The sequence below is a fragment of the Phascolarctos cinereus genome, unplaced genomic scaffold (assembly GCF_003287225.1).
Source record: "Phascolarctos cinereus isolate Bilbo 61053 unplaced genomic scaffold, phaCin_HiC Scaffold_2;HRSCAF=192, whole genome shotgun sequence".
In the NCBI taxonomy this organism is placed as follows: domain Eukaryota; kingdom Metazoa; phylum Chordata; class Mammalia; order Diprotodontia; family Phascolarctidae; genus Phascolarctos; species Phascolarctos cinereus.
Genome location: NW_027555625.1, coordinates 163,648,280 through 163,665,651, shown reverse-complemented (window position 1 = coordinate 163,665,651; position 17,372 = coordinate 163,648,280). Strand labels below are relative to the sequence as shown.

Below are 17,372 nucleotides of genomic sequence, written 5' to 3'. Positions count from 1 at the left end.
TAGTCTCCCTCACAAGGCAGCCAGTTCAAGCCTTACCAACACTGTTAACAAGTGCACCTGTGATAATCTCAATAGCAACTTCAAAATAACTTTCATTTGACATTTAATAGATTTGCTTTTTCCCAGAATTATACCTAGTTTTTAGTTCTATGGTTAGAAGAATTCACATAAAAAGATCATTGCTACTGATTGGCAGCAAGAATAAAAGAATTATCCTTTCCAAATGTACAATAGCAAATTGTAAACAGTCTTAAATACACAGAGCAACCCTACTATCATCCCAAAGAGAAAAAGGGTAGCTTTTTGATAAGGTGTGTGAATTGTGTTTAAACACATGTCAGTGTATGTTTGAAAAGTTTTACAAAGGTCAAATTGGCAGTTGATTAATTACACAGTTCACTTTGTTCAGAATGAAAACCTAAATCTTGACTTTCACCCTTCTTTCAAATTAAGAAACTAGAAATCTAGGATCTTATAGGAGGAAAGCAATATTTTGAGTACAAAGTTCATTACAGCCATTGCAATTAACCTTAAAAAAAATCATGGGAGAAAGAACTAAGGAACAGAGTTGATATTCAGGCCTTTCATTTTTGAAGAACTTCAAAGTGTACCAAAACAAAACACTTGCAGTCAGACACATGCTTACTTTTGGTCTCTTTCATATCCTATAAGCTACATAGAGAATTGAACTAGGTGCTGGTGAATTAGGGGGAGGGAAAGGGACTCTGCTGGGGCTGGGGCTTTTCCCCATGACACCAACTTCCAAAGCTAGACATCCTCCCTACAAAAATTCTCTGGTTGACTATCCCCACATTTCATGATCAGCAGAGGCCAGTGTCTAAAATAACTATATATCTTATCTGCAGCATATACCAGTGCTTCATACACAGTTGTTCATCCTTCATTCTCAAAGAGGAGCAGTGATATTAGGAAGATGGTTGGATTTAATTGAGGCAGAGCTACACAAAGTCATCAGCTTCACTTTCTAGTCTAATCACTTAATAAATAGCCAAATGAACTTAATTAATATCTCTTTATTTCAGTTTGGAGAAACAGGTTTTAGTCATTTCATCCCTTAGTTAGTAGGCATGTCATTATGAAGAAGATTTACACAGTGGAGAGATAATGTTGAGTAAAGGAGCCATACATAAAGGGAAGATCAATACAACCCAATCAATCTGGAGGAAAAAATGAAAGTTCAGAGAAGAGAGAATAAAAGAAGCTTCAAAAATGGAGAACAACAACAACAAGAAAAAGCTCAGGAACCTTAAGGGGGAAAAAAAGAACCTAGGAAGAATAAATGAAACAAAAAACCAGAAGAATAATTATTATCCTCCCTGGATTCCATTTTTTTTTTTGATCTGCATTAAGAACAGCACAGGCTTGAATTTGCAAGTCCTTTTGCAGGAATGCTCTTTCCTGGAGTTTAAATCAGGAAGTACAATTGGGACATATCACACAATCCTGCCATAACTACTCACTTATCTAGTTTAGTAACATTTTTAAGTAATTGCTCCCTGCTCCCCTGAATAAATATTGATATAAAGTGTGCTTTTTGACTACATTCCACACCACTGACTCCTTCAGTTTCCTATAGTTTTCCCCCCCCTTTCATATGTATTGGAAGTTTCCACCAGGTGATGTAATAAATATAATAGACACTAATGTAATAAATAATAGTTATCATCTGACAACTATCCCTTTCTGTTATCAAGTAAATTCTGATCACTTATCCTATATTTGCATATGACACCTTTTGACTGAAGCCATAAAGTGTGTGGTGGAAATAATGCATCTATTTGAACAAGGTCTTCTTTTTGACAAAGTGAAGAAATGCTAGTCTTTGCTTGATTCACACAAGGGTTACCTTCTAGAGGAAGCTATCAAGGGTCAGATGTTGGTAAAATGGAGTGAAAAATATTTCCAGCTGATGAAATTGGATTTTGGTGACTTAATAAAAGGGATTTGAAATTTAATCCCTTCACAGAGAGGTAAGGCATCAGTAGTAACCCTATTTTTTTTAATGACATATAGGATTCTAGCATTTTTTTTTTAACGTAAGAAACATTAGTTGTAAAATAGCATGGGACTATATGGGGAAAAAAGATATTTCAAAAGATAAGGAGTGGGCTCATACTAAGTGATTTCTTTTTAATCTGACAGAAATCAACCTTTGGATTTTGACAAGGAAGTAGCACTTAGTTCTGGTAATTCTCATTGTTGGCATAGAAACAGTGATTGGGCCTTCCTTGTGAGTGGAGCAGATGGTGCCTCACCCAAACTGATGGCCTTCACTTGCTGATCTAATCATTTGGACCGAGGGTCAAATTTCTTAATTTTGGACTTGATTACCGGAAGAAGTGACAAAACCTGACACAATTTCAGCTTTACCATACAGTGGACATGTTCATTTTGACTAAGAGTTCTTTGTATGGCCCTGGCTAAAAGTTAATGTGTCACTAGATATATGGCTGCCTTGGGTTCTGTAAGAGAGTTTGTTTTATGAGAGGTGACCTTCAATCCCAGCAGACTCAGTGCTTGATGGTCACCTAATTATAAACTTTATCTTCCCCAAACATTTGTATCACATACATACTTTATAATTAAGATGCTCATTGTGTAAGCTACAACTCTTTGTTGTCATAAAGTTAGAATGTGGGTACCAAAGTTCAGATTAGTAGAAAAAAAAATGTGTGACTGCCTTCGATCTTTAAGGAAATGCCAGAAGACAAAATCTCTATGCTGTGTGATAAAATGATCTAAAATTATGTTTGCCTGTTGGGTTTATTTATGCTGTTAGGTAGTAGGAGCGACTGTAAAGTAATGAGGCAGATTTTTTTTTTAGCCAACATACCCAGAACCTAAGCATGTATAAATTCTAGATCTATTTATTAAAATTTACATCAAACAACAGAAAAATTATAGCTCATGTTTAGGAAAGGAATGCATACTATTCAGTTATATTCATTTATTCAACTTAAATTTAGAGCTAAAAGACACCTTAGAGGTAGCATATCTACTCTGACCCCTCAGGTTACAGATCAAGAAGCTGAGGCCCAGGGAAATTAAGTGACATAATCAAGGTAAAACAGTAAATGTCAAAGTTGGAATTTGAACCCAGGACCCTAGATTCCAGATCTAGCACTTTGTCCACTATGTTCTAGGCTAGTGGATAGAGTACAAGTAAGGAAAACCTTAGTCTAAATTCTGCCCTGCCACTTTACAAACTTTGTAATTCTGTCCAAATCAGTTGATTTTCTTTTTTCTTTTGGTCTCAGGGAATGCTAGGCTAGATCTACTAAATAACATGATTTAGATGGAATCCCCCATTCCGGATGCAGACTTTTAAACAGACAAGGTGGCTAAGACTGAAGACCATCTCTCAAATCAAGGTTGCATAGGTTCTTAATGCCAGAGTAAGGACTTGAACTTGTGTGTCCTGATAGTTACAGACTGCTGCTCTTCTACTTCTCCAATATCTTGAGGCAAGAACCAAAAAGTTTGAGTTTGACACATGGACCAACAAGTGGGAAATACACCATCATGGTAGGGAAGGGGACATAATGTCCTGTGTTGTAGGAGCTCAGATCTAGAGCTCAAAGAAACCTTAGTGATCATCTAGTCTAAACCCTTCACTTTTTAGATGGGGAAACTGAGGCCTAGAGAGCTTAAGTGACTTGTACAAGTTACATTGCAAGTGGTAGAACCAAGATTTGAACCCAAGTCTTCTGACTCCAAGACAGGAACTCTTTCCATTGGAGCAGGAAGGTGGCATTAATACCCTGACAATATATTTACAGTAAATAACAGCATGAAAACAATTGTGAGTGTTTGCAATCTTGCCCAAACCTCATCCTCAATGTCAATCATTCCCTCCCCCTCTGTTCCCTGCAATCTAGTCAAACTTTCCTTCTCTCTATTCCTTAAATATCACACTCCATCTCCTCTCTCCCTGACTTTCCGCTGACTGTCTCCCATACCTCCTGCTATATAAAATCCCTCTCTAACTTCAAGTTCCTGCTGAAGGACTGCCTTCTACATGAAGACATTCCTCCAACTACTAATGCTTTCCCTCTCAAATGACCTTGTCTTTAACTACTTCATATTTGCTCTCTTTATATTTATTCTGTAAACACTTAATATATGTCCTTGTTTCCCACCTCCCACCTCCCATTAGAATGTAAACTCCTTGAGAAGTTATTATTTCATTCTTTTTATCTGTAGCCCCAGCATCTAGCATGGTACCTGTCATATTGTAAGTGCTTAATGCATACTGGTTGATTGGATTGATTGATTGATTGATTATGACTACTTTTATAGGATAGGGACAGTGTTAGATCTGTGATTTCCTTGCTATAGGGAAATCCTAGATGAGGGAACACCCTCTGCCAATGCAAGTAAGTACCTTCTCTGAAATTTAACATCTTAGAGAGCTGCATAGAGAACTTAGGGAACGAATGACCTATCCCAGGTCACATTACAAGTAGGTGTCAGAGGCAGGATTTGAACCCAGGTCTTCCTTGGTCTGACCTTTGAGCCACTGTGCCATATTTACTTTTATTTAAAAAAATAACATTAATTATATCAAAGGGAACATTTTTTAAAAAAACTGTCTTAATGCAATTTGACATGAACAATTTTCCAAGTCATGAAGTGGGAAAAGTAACTGCCTAATTTTGTATTGGTTCCTGCAGTCTCATGTTTTTAAAGGTGATGTTTCTTAATAAGATGTGAACTTTCCATAGGTTACATTTTTACCTGCAGTATAGCAGGATGTTGGCAGCACTGATTTAATGGGCTGATTATAAGACAAATAAAATGCAATGGCTTTTCTATATTCACAGAACTTCGGTGTTATAAATTGTTATTTCAACACTTGGTTAAAATGCAGAAAATTCTTGCATTTCCTTTTGGAATAAGTAGATATACTTCTCTACTACTGTCTTAATTTCAATTGCTTTGATGGTATTTTTTGCAGATGTTTCAAATTACCGTCAAAACTTTATTATCATTGGTAATATAGTAATGTAGTAGGTTGACATCAGGGCTGACTAGCTGACTGTTGCAATATATAATTAGTCTAGTGTAATGCTATACATTTTCACTGATCCCATACAGCCTTTAAAATGTAAGTAGATTTAAGGAAATTCTTTAGTTCCATCGTTCCCAGAGACAGAAGATGTTATGGGAAGGAAGGACAGTAGAAAGATGAAAGGATTTAACAGCGTTCTTATAAGAAGACTGCAATGCACTTAATGCAATACATATTATAGAGCAGAAGTCTTTTTAATTTTATTGAAATTATATACAGCCTAAAATTCCAAAAGTTATGCAAATATACCTTCATTTGTGTTTGCATGCTTATGTTTGTTTGTGCATGTGCATACTTATAGATTGCAAGGAATATAAAGGGTAGAAGATGGCTGCACAATTGCAGTTTCCATCCATGAAACTTTAAAAAAAAAAAGCAATGATCTGATGAAGCCTCCTTTGTCTTTGAAGTTTTTTTATATGGTCTTTCTTTGATATAGGGGAATGAAATAAGTGCCCATGGCACCTCTCTTTTAGGCTCTAATCCTGTGTTATATTCTTTGGGAGGGCCACACATCCCTGATTCTCCTCTCCAAACACAATAGAACCTTTAATGATCTCTCATTGTAGGCCAGAAAATGAACCTTTTTCTTTTAGTTTTTTGAACTGGAATCTTGCCAAAAGCTGTCTCTTTCTTTCCCTGAGTCCGGTAATTGAAGGTAATTTTTTAGAAGATGGTTTCAATTATCCAAAGCCAGTGGAATGTTTAACTACTTCTCCACTATTGGAGAAGTTGTTTACATTGGGATTTCAGATAAATTCAGATTACAAGCATCCAGATGTTATCTGCTCTGGTGACTTTAAAAAAATTGACAAAAGATTATATGGGGGGCATTTGATACCTTATTTAGGTAAGCTTTCTTCAATTTCATGGAGGGTACTCTCTTCATAAATTTCTAGTCATTAGCATTCAGTATCTTATCTTGATATTATGTCCAACACATATTAAAAATTGACTTGCTATATATGCATGTGTGCCTTTAGAAAGCCATCTAACCAGATCTTGGTGTATTATATTTGTATATTATAAGTGATGAGCTGTTACAATTTTTGAAGTCTGTTTAATTGAAGTTAAATAGTATCATAATTCAGAAGTTCAGTGGCATTTATGCTATGCCTAAAATTCACAGATATGCCAATATTTGAAGCTCACATTTCTTACAAAGTAAGAAAAAGGGTGAAGCAAAAAGTTATCTTTAAACCAAAAATCTTAACCATTCCAATCTATGAACAATTAGACATTTTAATTGATAAATTAGTAAGAGATTAGTGAGATATATTATTTATGCAGACCACATTTAAAAATAAGAGTTTATATACAAATATGTTAAATTATAAAGCAGGTAGATTTGGGCATGATTAGTTATGTTACAGAAATATTTCATAGAATTTCTGAGTTGGGAGGTACCACACAGTCCATATAGTCTAATCTATACCCAAGAAAAAAAAAGCCTACTCTACAACAACTTTGGCAAAGGATCACTGAGGTTTTTTCCTGAAGATCTCCAGTGAAGGGGTACCTGCTAACTCCCACAACTGCCCATTACACCTTAGTACAGCTCTAATCATGGGGATTTTTTTTCTTGTCATCTGTCAAAAATTGCCCTCTTTGAAAGTTCTACCCATTGCTCTTGATTCTACCCTCTGAGACAAAAGAAAATAAGTTAGATCCTTCTGCCACATGACAGCCCTTCAAATACTCGGACATAAGTATCATATTCCCCACTATGTCTTGCCTTCTATATGCTAAACATCCCTAGTTCCTTCAACCAGTTACCATCCCAATTCCTTCCTCTGGACATGTTATATCTTCTCAATATCCCTCCTAAAATTGACACCTAGAGAATGGAACACTTCATTCCAGATGGTTGTGACTAGAGCATAGTATAATGGGATTATTGCCCTGTTGGTGCTAGATACCATAGCTCTCTTTGTAGTCTAAGGTTTCATTAGCTTTCTTGGATACTATAGCATACCATGTTGTCATTGAGCTTTCAGTCTAATAGTAAAAATAACAACTGGCATTTATATAACTCTAAGTTTTGTCAAGTATGTTACCTATATTATCTCATTTGATGCTCACAATAACCCTATGAGGTAGGTGGTGTTGTTATCCCTGTTTTACTGATGGTGAAACCAAATTACAGAGATTAGTAAAGGTCTGATGCAGGATTTGAACCCAGCTCTTCCTTAATTCTAAGTTATTTAAACTGTTACACCGATACCCAGCTGCCTCTAAAACTCTTCTCCTGGGTGGTTTTAGTGCTTAGCGTTGTATCTCATCTTTGTGCTCAACCCATAAACCAATATCTCACTATTCCGTTCAGTTTTCTGACTCATATATAATTTGTAGTAGCAGCTATCAATGAACCCCTGAGATGAATCCAAGCCCCTTTTTCAGCATCACAGATTTATTTTTTCTCATTTCAAAATATTTTATTATAAACTTCACAACCAAAAATGAACATTTCAGCATAAAATGTAGAATATAAAAGATAGTTGACAAAACTATAACTCTCTATTATATACTTCTTGCTTTTAAATATATGTGATAAATTCACCATTTTAGTTAAAAGGCTTCCCTGTTTCTTTTTGTTGTCTTCTGAATTTCTCTCTGTTATCCTTTGTGTGTTTTAAAAAGTGCTTTTTTTTCCTCCTATTCTTCTATTTTCAGAGAGGCAACATTATTACTGGCTTCCCATTTCTTCATATCTCTTCTCCAAAATGAAAAGAAAAAATGTAAAGAAAAGAAAACACAATTCTTGTAAATAAGTGGGTTTCTTAGACAAGGCAGATTCACACATTTGCTTTGTCTAAGAATACATGTGTTATTTTTCACTTTGACTCCATTACCCCTCCATCACTAGGTAGGCAGAAGCCTTCATCTTAGTCCCTGTGGAGTCATGGTTGATCATTGCATTGGTCAGAATTTTTTAAAGTATTTCTTTAAAATACTTATGTTTTATACAAAATCTAAGTAAAGTAAATATTTTACAGTATTATTGTTACTGGATAAATTGTTTTCCTGGTCCTGCTCACTTCACACAGTATCAGTTAACATGTGTGACCTTATCATCAATTTCTATGATGTAATAATATTACTTTACATTCACATACTATAATTTGCTCAGTTGTTCCCCCAATGGATGGTGACCTTTTTTGTTTGTGCATGTTAATACTTTACTTATTAATTGATCTTTTGGAAGGGGAAGTATAGGCCTAGAAGAGATATTACTGGGTTAAAGATTTTTCAAAGTTTAGTGAATTTTGGGATATTGTTCTAAAGTGTTTTTCAGTATGTCTGAACCATTTCACAGATCCATCATGTCACCTGTGTTCCTATTTTCCCATAGCCCCTCTAACAATTGGCATTTGTTTTTTTATTCATGTATGCTAACAAACTATTTGTGAAGTTGAACCTCAGTGTTGTTTTATTTTATTTTTTTATTTCTCTAATTATTAGTGATTTTGGAGTATTTTTCACATGTTTATAGCTTGGATTCTTTTAAGCACTAATGTCCTGTCAGTGATGCAGTGTGACTCTGAGCCCTAGAATACTGTAGTCTCTGAAAAACAAATACTATAGGTCACTCGAAGGGCAATGGAGAAGCACATGGTGGGCAAAATAGACTGCAGTTATTGTTAGTAAATAATTTCACAGAAAAGAAATGGTAAAATAAATCACTTGAGAAATACATTACTGGGAAAAGAGAGAGGGCTGTAATGTTGCGAGAGTGAGAGATTAAATAACTAGAGCCAGAAGAGATCTCTAATCAATCTCATTTTTCAAATAAGAAAACTGAGGCCTTGAGTAACAAAAAGACTTACCCAAGGTCACACAGGTAGTAAGCCTCAAAGATGGTAGTTGAACCAATGTACTCCGACTCCGGTCCAGTTGGTACATTGTACCAAAGTGAACAGCTTGCTTTTTCTACCAACACAAGGTCAAGACATATGGTGGAAGGTCCCCAGCGTGCTGGGTGGGGGTGGGAGGGACTGACTATGGATGATTGATGGTTAGGGCATGGATAAGAATTGCACAGGACATAAAGGAATGGAGGGAGCACCCATATTGATACCCATTTATCAAGATATTGGAGTAAGTTACACAGATAAAAGAACAAAAACAATGCTAAAAAACCTTGGTTATTGAACTGAATTAAACTCTTGGTTGCTGGTTTATTTGGTATTCCAGTTTAAACCTCCTGTGATATACTTATTCATTTATCTATCTATAGATTTTTCCTTTCTGAATATGCACGTGTATGTGTAAGTATATGTATGCATGCATATGTATATGTATGTATAAATATATATATATTATATATGTAGAGAAAGAGAATGTTAGAAATGAATAAATCTATAAATGGAAATATATCTATATCTAGATACATCTATCTGCATTCATATCTATATCTATATATAAAGAGAGAATAGAAAAACTAGAGAATTATTTAAGCATATTCTATTTTTGTTTCTCATTGCTTACGTAAACTCAGCCACCAAGGTAAGTCATATACTAGTAAAAAGTTAAACAGCAGCAAAGGCCTTGCTTTCTCTTCTGCTACCTACAGTGCAGCCGGGGTGGGGGGGGAGAAAAGGGAGGGCATGTAGGTAGGTAACCTATATGTTTTCAAATTCTGGAATGCTTTTGTTATGATAGGAATGGAAATTAATTATTTTGGGATCTCAGTATAAATTACAGTTTCATCAATTGTACATAGTTAAATGGGCTTTACACATTGTTAGGACTGAAGGGCCTCAGAGGTACATTCATCTCTGTTCATTACTCCATTTATATTACACTGTGAAAGCAACCTGTGTGCAGGGCTCTGAAGGTTTGCAGGGAGGGGTTAATACTTACCTTCAAAGCTTTCCCTTCAGGCAGTTTTTGCTGAAGTTAAAATGTTAAAAGAAGAAAAAAACAGAAGGCTTTTTTTTTTTGACACATCCCACTTTCAGTTTCCAGGTGGAAGGACAAGGTATTCATTTGATAAAAATCTAGACTTGAATGATGTCATAAAGTATCAATTGAACTAAAGAGGTTGGAAGTTCTAAGAGCTCTCAGCTGTTTTGCTAACAAAAAAAATGTCTCATTCAACCAAAAAAAAACCAAAACCCAAAACCCTGAGTTATGATAGTTTCTGTCAAAAGTAAACCCTTCAAAAAAAATCATGGCAGGTGTTATTGAAGAGATCAGGGATTTCCTACCTCTGTCAGTAACTTTGAGGAATATAATTTTCAATGTCTTCCCACATTGCAAGAACATGGTAATGCTTAAATTTACTTGCCAGTGCCCAAGTTGTCTATTTCCTATGCCTCTCTAAATATGCTAAATAGACTCAAATTCAAGGTAGCATTGGTGAGTGCAAGTCCAACAAATTCTTTTTTTTGTTTGTTTATTTGTTTTGATTGTGGACAGAGTCTGGGGTGTTCTGACTCACCCAATATTCTAGATGTAGTAGAGCTACTGCAAGGAATATGTATGACCATTTTCAAAGAATCAAGAGTATAATAAAATTAACAACACTAAAATAATAAGCATGATTTTATCTCTTATTGCTTGAGAAGAATTTTAGGACCTTGCAGGGAAGTGGATAGTCCTATACAAAAATTTGAAATTAGTGAAGTTTATTTTCAATGTCTTTTCATCCCTTTTGCCCTCTTGGGGCAGCTAGGTGGTGCAGTGGATAGAGCACCAACCATGAAGTCAGGAGGACCTGAGTTCAAATCCAGCCTCAGACCAAACACTTGACACTTCCTAGCTGTGTGACCCTAGGCAAGTCACTTAACCCCAATTGCCTAAAAAGAAAAAAAAATAAAAGAATTATTCTTACTTTTAGGTATCCTCCTTATCAGGCACCCAGAGCCTACAAGCTATCCCCTACTCCACTTGGCAACCTTTTTCTGCTCCCATTAACCTTCCCCCACCCACCTGAAATGCTCTCCCTCCTCTTGGAATTAAATTCAATAAACATTTATTAATTGCCTACTGCGTGCCAGGCACTGTGTAAGCACTGGTGATATGAAAAGAGGTAAATCCTTGGCTTGCTTCAAAACTCAGCTCCAGCAGCGTATTAACCCCTCCCTGATTTCCTCCAACTGCTGGTGTACTCCCTCCTAAAAAATGTCTTGTCTTCATTATGTATATATTTTGCATATGCTTATGCTCTCTCCCAGTTAGAATGTAAGTTCTCTGAAATCAGGGACCATTCCGCTTTTGTCTTTTTATATCAGATGTTCACCACAGTTCTGGGCAATTAATAAGTGACTGATTGATTAACATCAAAACCTAAAATACAACTCTCCCTTCTCTACCTTTAAAAAAAAAAACTTTCTTGTTTCTATCTCGTCAGGGGCCAGCTAAGTGACTTTCTTTAGCTAATCTGATAAACTCAAGACAGATAAAATTTTCAGAGTTGATAACTGCTTACTAAAAATAGGAAGTGGATTATTAACATTTTAATAATTGCCTTATAGTTGGATTTGCGAGTTATTGCAGATCGTTTTTACATTGGAAGGGACATTTCTCTGTCTCTCTGTTACTGTCTCTGTCACTGTTTCTCTCTCTGTCCTTATCTCTGTCTCTGTCTCTATCTCTGTTATTGTCTTTTTCTGAGATAGTAGAAGGCTATTTTAGGGACAGGGGGACCTTTCTTGACACTCCTCAGATCACACTACAAATGAAGCTTCTTGATCTATTTTTGTTTAATCTTGGCCCTGGTTTTAGGGACTCAGTTTCACCCTTAGGAACAGGACTATAGTTGAACAAAGAAAGTGCCGATTTATAGTGAGTGTCAATTTAGAGTATAGATTCATTTGAATTCAGTTCAAATATTTGTTAGGTACCTCTGATGTACAATCACTGGAAGTACAATTTACATTGTTCTTGTATGTAGCAAAAATGAGAGAACAAATCTAATGCCCTTGATCACAGAAAGAATAATATTTTTTAAAAAAATTCATCTTTTTACATTAAATAAAAGGAAAGGAAGTCATAAGATTATTTGCAGAGAAAAAATCACTTCAGCAAAACTGGGGCCTGTCTCCTAAGCCAAAGAAATCTACCAGGGCAACAAACTTTACATTAACCTGGTGTGACTCAGGGTAAAAGCAGGTTTAGATAAGTAATGCTCATTATCAGCTCATTAAGTTGGCAGACCATAGTCCACTTAATTTAAAAGCATTTATATCCTCTGTAAAATATTTTTTTTTACTGGTCTTTCCTTGTTAAAAAAAATGGGAATGGGGGGGCCGTAGAGTGATTTCCACTGGTTACCAAGGGAGTAGATAGGCTTAGTAGCAAAGCTTGACTGCTAGAAAATGCCCCAATGCCCCATATTTCCATGAATATACCCAGGGAAAAAGGCCCTTGTGGTTCTGCTCAGGTGGACTTTGATGAAGCAGTAATTATACATTTGTCAAGTAGTTCCTGGGGTTGGTCAGCCCTGAGTTAAAGGGGAGCTTTTGTCTCAGGAAAAGCCTGGTGATTGAACATTGCTACCTTGGCCTTTCCTCTCCTTCTTTACTCTACCCTCCCTAAAACAGCCTCACTAAAAAAAAAAATTCCAAAAGGATGTAAACCCTCTTAAATCAAGTAAACACCTTGTGACCTTAGGTATTTATTATAAGTGTCAGTCTGGGCCACTTGGGGAGACACTGATCAGACCAAGTTTGGGCTCCAGAGAATGTGCTGTGACTAGAAGTTTAAAAATTTGCCCCTCAATTTGATCCCTCCCTGGGGGAGGAGAAACTATATAGGATTCTTGGCAAAATCTGTCATCATGACATTATATAAGATTTATAAAACTCTTAAAGATTCTGGTAGGATTATTGCAGCTCCTCTGGTACCTTCTAGTTACTCTGATCAAATTCTCACACTAACGAGGAGATAGGAGAAGAAAAACCATCATCACCACAGGTGTGCATGTTCTCACACTTTGGTGTTATGGAATTGTATAAAATAATTTAGATTTCAGGAAATCTAATTATTGCCCCAAAGTTTGATAGAAGTGGATTTGTATTTCCTTTTCCAAGAAGAAAAACTACAGCATGAGACCAAAAATATCTTTGGGGTTTTGGTTGTAATCCTTTGAAATGCTAAGAAATTTACCTCATGAAATGAAATATAAACTAAAGAAACCCCCTTCCTCTTTTACTTTTGTTTGGTAATGAATATATCAGTTGTGTCCCAGGGAACAAATGACTTCAGTTTAGTGCAAAATGGGTGCTTGAAAATATAGATCTTGATTTCCAAGTTGACATCATTTCACAGTCACATCTTGACTTTTACTTTTCTTCCTAGTGTCTAAAGTGTCTAGTTTTAATATTGTTGGCAAGACAGTTTTTTGTAGTTACTGTATTTTATGAACACGTTGTGCTGATGCTATTTCTATTGCTAAAACTGGAATATTTACACATCTACAAATCCAATAATAATATGTCCCCTTATAAAACATTTACCAGATTGTTTGGGGGAAAGTCACAAGGACAGTTAGAAATGGATGGGCCAGAAGTATGGAGGAGGAAAGGAAAATGTGTTTGGGAAGCAAAGCAAAAAACATGTTCAGTGAGGAGGGCAAAAAACATGTTTATAGCATTTTGTGTTCCTTGGAAGAATCAAAGGTGACTATCTATCTATCCTTTCTCCTCCTTTGAGGGGAACTACATTAAAAAAAAAAACAATGGTGGCAAAGAATTTAACGCGACTTACAGTCATTTATATACTTACCCATTAAAACCCTATCCTTCCTTAAAAACAGATCATTATGCCCTGTAATATCTCCTATGTTAGGAAGTGGGTGCAGGTGGGACGGAAGCAGCTTAAGTGCTATTTTGATTTGTTTGACAACTCATTTTTCTAAGAAAATATTATATTCCCAAGATTGTTCTAGCTTCCACAAACTCTCCTAAACCAAACGCAGAGTTAAGCAATTTAATTTGAGAATTATGATTGTAGCAAGCCAAATGAATCCAAAACATCAGAAGGAGTGAAAATAAAGTAAACATTGATTGTTAAGACTACTCATGTCTATCTACAGGAGCTCTTACGTCTATGAGCTGCATCCCTTTCTTCTCCATTGGTGTATTCAAGTCTAGTTGTCTGTCAGTACTTTGTAGTGCTTATTCCACTGAAGTGTCCTCTCAATGTTCTTGTTAGACATTCCTAAAGAATGTGATCTTTGACTTTTGACTTTAGCACTAAAGAGCTATGAGTAACCCTCTTCGAGGAAGAAAACAGCAAGGGAATTATCTTCCAGTACACATGTGACCAATGTCTCATTTCAACTCATTTTTAATTCAGTAAATAATCATAAAACTCCTACTCTATGTCATGTATGGTGTTTATATTGGCTGGTGCTAGATGCTTCTTAGCCTGCCTCTACAGCATCTATTTCAGATGATTTCTGTTTTCAGTTCCATACTACTACTAATAATTCCAGCACCATCTATTTTTTTTAAGTAGCTATGTGGCATCATGTATAGAGCACTGGACTTGGAGTCAGGAAGACCTAAGTTCAAATTATGACCCAGAGACTTGCTAGCTGTGTGGTGCTGGGCATGATTACCTCTCAGCTTCTGTTCCCTTATCAGTAAAACACTGTTAGTAATAGAATGGAGTTTTGAAGATCAAATAAGATAATGCTTATAAACTTCTTTGCATACCTTAAAGCAATATATATGGAGCCGTTATTATTGTTGCTGTGAGTAAAATTCCTTGAACACGTTAGAGTGCTATCTATATTAGAGTAAGCTATTAGTATATTTTTTTAAACACTACCAATAACCTTTGGTTAAACATTTTTCGTCGTCCCTTTAGAAACATATTCAGGACTGAAACTGTCAATCATGCAACTAGGTGGCACAGTAGATAGAGTAACAGGCCTGGAGTCAGGAGAGCCAGAGTTCAAATGTGGCGTAAGACACTTACTAACCATGTGATCCTGGGCAAGTCACTTCATCTCTGTTTGCCTCAGTTTCCTCAACTGTAAAGTGAAGGTAGTAATACCTACCTCCCAGGATTGTTGTCCTGGGAGAATCAAATGAAATAATTGTAATTATTATTATTTAGTAATAAATTGTTATTGTTATTATTTAGTAATACATTATTATTTAGTATAGGGCAGCTAGCTGTTGTAATACTGGACAAGTCACTTAACCCAGTTTGTCTCAGTTTCCTCATTTGTAAAATGAGCTGGAGAAGGAAATGGCAAACCAGTCCACTATCTTACCAAGAAAACCCCAAATGAGGTCACAAAGAGTTGGTCATGACTGAAATGACTGAAAAATGACAAATTTTTATTTAGTAATAAATTGTAAAGTAATAAATTATAAAAATGGTATATAAATATTAGCTATTATTATTATTATACCAGTCTCTGATAGAAAGAATTTCAATTTGCTGTAGTTCATGGTGTTTATTTCCTGACCCTACAGAATAATACAAAAGTATTAATGTTAAAATTAGACCTTGTAGCCTGTAGAGTATTAAGGGAATAGACAATATAGTGGCCATGTTATATGTTCACATACATCTTGCCTTCGCTCTAACTCTTTTTAGTTGATCTAATCTAAGAAAACTTCTAAATTACAATTAGTTGTTTTCCCATTCTGAGAACTATTATAATGAGCTGATTTCTTTATGAGACTCAGGAAGGCTTTTTGATAGTTTGTTTCCTTAATTGGTATTTTAAGAGCCACGCAATTTTTGGCATGGCAGCTTTTTCATTTATGTACATGGAAAACAAAACAAAATAAAGTAACATATCCTATATTCTTCAACAAAAAGCTTATGTTTTGTTGCCTCTAGCAGACCACCTTTTGGTGAAAAGACTTTAAAGGGAAAACAATCATTATTGTACAATAGTAGACTGAATAGTAGACTTGGAATCATAAGGCACAATTTGAATTCTGGTCTTGTGGACCTTAGTTTCCTCATCTATGTATTGGAGATAGTACCACTTTTTCTACCTATCTTACAGTGTTGTTGAAAATGACTTTGTCAACTTTAAAGTCTAAACAAAAAAAGTAAGCTTGCCAAGGCAAGGACAAATCAAAGGAAGAGAAAAGAGAAGACCAGAGGGAAGGAAAGTAGAGAAGAGGAGAAGAAAGAAGGGTCAGTCGTATGATGTGATAGATGGACAGCTCACATTATTCCAGGAAATCAGCATGGATCTACTATGGGAGACTAAGTTGGAATATAAAAAAAAGAGTCAAACAGGATATTCAAGCATTGCTGTATTGCTATTCACATCACGGAAGGAGTACATAGATTGATATTATAGATACAGTGATGCAGTTATAATTAATAGTATTATTAGTAATACTAAATGCTACCTAGTCTTTTGTTCTTCAGTCTTTCTGGATACAGGGAACAGGTCAAAAGTACTTCATATTTCCTGACTTCTTCATTATATTTTCCTTTCTCCTGTCCATTTCTCAAAGCACTGAAAGAAGATTGACATTATTATCCAGAAATTGAGATAGATAGATATTGAATAGCTTGCGAATCTCTCAGTGAATAAGTGCTAAAGCCTTAATTTTTTGGCAAACCATAATGTGTCCAAAGCATTCATGCCCCTACCATCATTCAATCTTGGTGAAAACAACAACAACAACAACTAAAACCAACTACTAGCCTGTTTACTCCAAGTGTGACCTTTGGGAATTTGGGAATGTATAAAATGAAAGGGTTGGATTAGGTACCCTCTAAGATCCCTGAAAGCTCTAGATATAACCCTGAGCTTCTGACCTGCAATTCATGTTGCTGGTTAGTACAGGCATACCTCAGAGATATTGTAGGTTCTATTCTAGACCACTACAATAAAGCAAATATCACAATAAAGTGAGTCACAACTTTTTTGGTTTCTCTGTGAATATAAAAGTTATGTTTACTCTAAATACTGTGGTCTATCAAATATGTAATCATATTATGTCTATAAAAAACTCAATCTGTATACCTTGATTAAAAAATACCTTATGGCTAAAAAATGCTAACCAAAATCTGAGTCTTCAGCTCGTGGCATGGGTCATGCTTCAATGTTGATGGCTGCTGAATGATCAAAGTGGTGGTTTCTGAAGGTTGAGGTAGCTCTGGCAATTTCTTAAAACAAGACAACAATGAAGTTTGCCACATCAATTGACTCATCCTTCTTCTTGAACACTTAGAGGCCCTTGTAGGGTTATTAATTGGCTTAATTGTGTCTCAGATAATAGGGAGACCCAAGGAGAGGGAGAGACACATCGGTGGGCCAGTCAGAACACACATAACATTCATTGAT

The 17,372-nt window shown here is 35.7% G+C and overlaps 1 protein-coding gene and 1 long non-coding RNA gene across 7 annotated transcripts in view; one reads left to right on the top strand and one right to left on the bottom strand.

Annotated features, from left to right (window-relative positions):
• The window catches only part of LOC110208332 (uncharacterized), a 47,156-nt gene extending 37,077 nt beyond the window's left edge, over positions 1-10,079 (bottom strand). Inside the window, exon 1 of the long non-coding RNA XR_002324462.2 lies at positions 9,956-10,079. This is a non-coding gene — a long non-coding RNA (uncharacterized LOC110208332). The remainder of the gene's footprint in view (positions 1-9,955) is intronic.
• The window catches only part of MACROD2 (mono-ADP ribosylhydrolase 2), a 2,138,630-nt gene that overhangs the window by 912,053 nt on the left and 1,209,205 nt on the right, over positions 1-17,372 (top strand). The window lies entirely within an intron of this gene.